Below are 5670 nucleotides of genomic sequence, written 5' to 3' on the forward strand. Positions count from 1 at the left end.
GGATTAATTATCACTTTGCAGGGTGGGGGTGGGGGGTGGGTTTGGATTCATTCTGATCCTTTTCATGCACTTGTCTCCCACAGGGTTTAAATATGCTCTTGCTATGTTCACTGCAGCTGCATGTGGATTGCTACATGGAACAGGCAGCTGAATTCCTTGGTGGGAAAAGGAGTAGAACGCTGAAGCACCATACAGGCATTGTTTGCTAATGGTATGGGAAAGGAGAAAAGTTTTATATGGGAACAGTTGATGTAAGGGTGGCACGTGGCTTAAGAACTGTGGCTTTAAGAATTGAGCTGCTAGCTAAAATGTCAGCAATTTGAACCTACTAGCCACTCTGAGGGAGCAAAGACCAAGCTGTCTAATTTGGCAAAGACATAAAATTTCAGAATCCCAAAGGGGCAGCTCTACTCTATCCTATTGGGTCTCTGTGAGTCCGAATTGACTCAATGGTAATAGTTATGTAAATAGGTTGGTAAGTATTTAAGCAAGTGTACAGAACTCAACAATTTGTGGATAGCCGAGGACCTGGGCAGTATAGGACGATCTGAATAGAAGTTGATGACTGTTGGCTATTTTTTAATGGAGAATGTTATGGATTAAGTTGTGACCCCTTCAGCAAAATACCTCCCACCCACCGCACATGCACACACACACATACACACACACATATCGTCACTGTAAAGCCTAGCCCCCTAAATCTTCCCCTAGAGTCAGTATCCTGATGTTGGGGTTCTAGCTTTCTAAATTGTAAGAAAGTAAATTTCTGTTCATTATAATCACCCACTTGTGGTATTTCTGTTAAACAGCTTTAGAAAATCAAGAGAATTAGAAGCATAAGACTGAATATTTTTAACACAGTGAAATATGTAGCAGATGAGATTTACAAGAACAAGACAAACTGATCACAAGAGTTCAGGCTCTCTTTATTGTTCCCAGATAATACCAAAATATTCAACTTGATATAGATAAAGATAAAACAATAAGTCTAAGCTAATAAACCAATTGAAAGAGGAAATCAAATGATCATGTGGTATACTAATTAGGAGTGGAATCAGTATAAAGCAATCTTTGAAATCATTGGTTTGGAAATTCTCCCTTTAAAAAACTAAATTGATTAGGACAAAGAGATGTCACAGCAGAGAGGAGAATTTAAATAAGGAATAATGCTGTTGCTGTATAAACGATCTGAACTGACAGGTTTACAATATGGAGTATTTGTAGCAACAGGTATAAGGAAATGGACCTGTTTCAGATGGTTGCTTCTGTAGGCTGTCAGGCCACCATGATTTGACTTAACCCACTGAAAAATGCTTAACTTCTTTTTAAAAGCTCCTACATTCCTTAGCTAGTTTAGCAGGTGGTTTTATTCTCCTTAATTAACAATATTGTATCTTAAGTAAACTAACAGACATATCATTTCAGAGCTACCCATTAATCTGCTGAATGTTTACAATTTTATCGCTTACAATATTGGTCCACCTTAAGATGGTGTTGTAGAATATCAATTTATATATAATGACAATTATTTTTATGAAGCCTCTCTACATGCATTCTATATGCATGAGATAATAGAATCTGATGACAAAGTTAATATTGCATTTTTACAGTGAGTTGTTAGAAATTTAAACATTTCATGGATAAGTGGGACATTAGCAGCTCTGTTCTCTGGGGGTTGGCTTTGGTTGTTCTGGGCTGCATTTGAGCATCTTTGGCCTTAAGCTTCAGAGATAATTCTAGAATTATGGTTCTGTTGCACAAGTTGCAACAACTCTTCTGACAGCCATAACCACTTCAGGGCAGTATATGGAAAGCTGAGTCTTAGGGAGGTGGAAATGTATTCGAGCCCCCCTTTAAGTGAGACCAGATTTGTGGAGTCTTTTGATAGTCCTGTACTATTTATTGAGTCAGCTATCTTCCCTTCAATACTATTTTAAGGGATTCTTAAATTTAGGGCATTATAATGATATAAGATTAAGTTCAGTCTGATAACCCCTACTCTGTAATAGAATTACAGATAAATAAATGAACACCAAATACTCAAGGTGCTAAAAATGGTGATGCACTCAGACTCTAACAGTGGTTTGAATCCATGCAGAGGTGCCAGGACAAAAGGTCTACTTGTTTACTTCAGAAAGATCAAGTTATTGAAAACCCTATAAACACAGTTCTACTTTGAAATATATGAACTTAACATGACTTGAAATTGGCTCCATGGAAACTTGATAAATATTCATATACATAAAGTAGAGGTTGAGCAAACATGAAGGAAATGCTCAATGAAATAGATTGATGTAATATGTGTGACAATGGACTCAAGCATATCAATGCTTATATTATAAACCTAGCAACAGGACTGAGCACCAACTTGACACAATTAACAGCAATGGCATTCATATATAGAAATATATATGATTATATATGTAGAATAAACTCAAAATTATATTTTGTGATTCTGATGTCTACCTACTAACCTTGTAATGTAACACACTGATGACCTCAGGTAGGAATTTCTGTTCCTGTCCAGTTTACTGCCTTTCATCAGTCCTGATTCTGCATGAGACCAAACTGTATTTGATTTTTATTACTTTCCATAGCATTGTTTTGCATTCATCAGGCTTGGCTGCCTCATGATACATTAAAATTCAGGTACTAAATCTGGATAATCCTTAGCATATCAGACTGTATTTTATTTTCCTTCTTAATGGCTATGGTTCAGGGTTGCATGATCATGAGTCTTAGACCAAGCATCATCAAGGCAGGTGATCGAAGTTCCAGAACTAATCCTACAGCCTATTTTAACCTACAATTTGGTACATATCCCTATCATGAGCCTCTTCCCACATTTGAAATCCTGCAGTTACAGTATGGATTGACCTGCCACCAATCAATCTTGTCATGATTTCCTTGCTCTTTCTCACATATAATGAACACTGTAACTGTGAACCGATGGATCCCATTGGTCTCCGTTGGGAGCACAAGCTAGCAGTTTGCCTCATCCTGATGGTTATGTCTTTGTCCTATGAAAGGTTTAACAAAAGGGTCTGTATAAAAAATTTTGAATCTGGGGTCTTTTTTCCCTAACCCACTTCAAAGAAAAGTAACTTTGGCATTAGATTCATGATGAGAAGTCTTTAAAATACAATATAAGCATCTCGACACCATAGCTATTTATTGACTTAGTGCTGATATCTAGAAGTCTAGTAACCATCTTGCAGTGCTAAACCAATTAGAAAATAGAAAGGAGAATAGATTTCTCATCAGATCTGTCCCCTTAGTTTGTCATAGTCATAAGAGTTAAGAATTATACACTTTGTACCACAAAAACACAATAGTGGGTTCAGATCTCCTCCAAATCCATAGCCAGGTAATTTATAGAGAGTCACACAGTTCAGGTACCTAAACAGTAGAAAGAAGTTAAAACCTCAGAGTTGTTTCCAAGGTTGGACGGAGCGGCCAGAGATGCACTGGACAGGACCTAGGCAGGAGATGAGTGCAGAGAGCCTAGGGTTGGGCTGTTCTTTGAGACAAAGAGCCTGGCATTTCCCCCTTGGGTATTGGTGGGCTTTTTATTATCTGAAGTGCTGTGAGAGTCAACGTGGCAATGAGAAAAGAGGCTACAGTATTCGGTGAATATTGAATTGCTGAGAAATTTGGGAATAGATATTAGCTGACGTTTCCATTCCATGGATCCCTTGGGTAGCCCTTCCCGATTTGTGGATGTGGATATACTACCACACTGGGGAGGACTCATGTGAAGATGCACTAAATACCTGGGATGTGGAAGCTGAAACATTACAGGAAGAAGTTATTCAATCATTTTCCGTTATAAGGATATTAATGGAAAATGGTTCTTTGGAAAGGAGACATAACAATACTAAACTGTACAGTGATTGATTGTGAGTACCAGCATGGGAGTCTCCCAGATAAGACTCCTGGGTCAGAAGCTATCTCCATGTTTGCAGGGCCTGATTTGAAAGAGGGCCTCCAGAAACTTAAAGGGTGTGAGGCAGGTGAGGCAAAGTTGATCAAAGGATTTAATCTAGTTGGTCATTCACACAGTGGGACCTAAGAGCCAAAGCCGTTACTGCACAGCAACTGAGAGTCCCCTCTACAGCTGCTAAAGTTGGGGAAATAACAGTTAGTCTTCTGTTGGATTTTGTGTGATAAACTGTGTAATATGCGTCTATCTTTCAATATATGAGTCTACCTTTCTACAGATACTGCACTTTGCATTGTGAGGAGATTTCTAGAGATTCGTGGGGAAGCCATTGAAAGAGTAGTATTTGCTATCTCTAAACTTGAAGAGGCCAGCCACCTACCAAAGGCTGCTACCTCTGCATTTCCAAAGGTCACTGCAGACAGAGAGCTGGTCACTGCCAGTCTGTCCTGTGGATGTTGGAAATTCAGAAGGGGAGCCCATGGTACCTGAATGGCAGTGTAAAGCCTGGCACTCCAGATGACCAAGAAGAGGAGCATGCAGGCGATGGAGTTGATTTCTCTTTCACTGACTCTCACGTGTTCACTCAAATGGAAGGAGATACTCATAGTTATCACTGGCACATCAAAGAAATTATAATCACAGGTTATGTCAAGCAAGACCTGAGGGTCTGTCTGATATTGCTTCTCTAAACAGGTGTTGATAAGTGTGGTTGCACAGTGATGGTGGTAGTTGGAAGAAACGCCTTGCAACATTAGTAGATCTCAATAAGGTGCTCCTGTATTATATCCATGTAATGGATCACATCACTGTGAAGGATTAGGTATTAGTGTATTTTCACACCCTAACCAACAAAGACTATCACCTACACTATGATTTCTTGAAGAACCTCTGTGAGGTTGTGACTGTCAAGAACAAGAGGTCTTGAAAGCCTGTGTATTTTGTTCAGCCAACATTTCGTTCAAAGGTGTCAGCACGGTTTTTCACCACCTTCTCTATCTCAGGATTGAAAGATGAAATACACCATGTGAATAGCCTCTACTAGCTTTTTTCTGCCATATCTCCAGAATAGATGGACTTCCCTCCTTTTGTCCTTGAATATGCTGCGAGGGACAATGGGCCTCACTATACATCATAACTCCCGTCACTGGATATGTGACCTGCCGTCTTTCAGTGCTGCTGCTCACCAAGAATGTCACTTTCTCCTACACTCACTACTTCCTAACATTTTATTATTATTATTATTATTATTATTATTATTATTATTTGTTTTTGCTGTACAAATCCAGAGAGCCTTTTGTCCCCACCCCTCTGGTATTTTTTTATTGACTGCATGTTTTCTGGCACATAAGCAACCTCAAAATGGAAACAAATGTATTCAGAGTTAAAACAGAAGTTTCCCAAATCAGTTACTGTGATTTACTTGTGCCTCCAACACTGAAGTACATAAAGACCCACACTGAGAAGTTTGTTGGTATAAAGGACTTAAGAATATCTAATCACTTAGCTCCTCTGAACTTTAACAGCCATTTCACGATGCTTTGGATGGAAAATGTCGGCAATAGTATCTGTCTTTTATATGTCAGTTGGTGTTATTTGAATAGTTAACTTGGCCTTTCCTAGTTATTTCCAAGTAACTAGTAAATTAACCAATAAACAGGGATTTCTTCCTCAAAACTTTTTATAAGACAAAAGGAGGTTGCCAAATGCCAAAGGTACAAATGAGTGAT

At 38.8% G+C, this 5670-nt stretch overlaps 1 pseudogene; it reads left to right on the forward strand.

Annotated features, from left to right (window-relative positions):
* The first annotated feature begins 3686 nt into the window (after nucleotides 1–3686).
* LOC101663790 lies at nucleotides 3687–5078 on the forward strand (annotated as a pseudogene).
* Nucleotides 5079–5670: the final 592 nt, after the last annotated feature.

The sequence above is a fragment of the Echinops telfairi genome, unplaced genomic scaffold, assembly GCF_000313985.2.
Source record: "Echinops telfairi isolate 266 unplaced genomic scaffold, ASM31398v2 ScPeMD7_7475;HRSCAF=8513, whole genome shotgun sequence".
In the NCBI taxonomy this organism is placed as follows: Eukaryota; Metazoa; Chordata; class Mammalia; order Afrosoricida; family Tenrecidae; genus Echinops; species Echinops telfairi.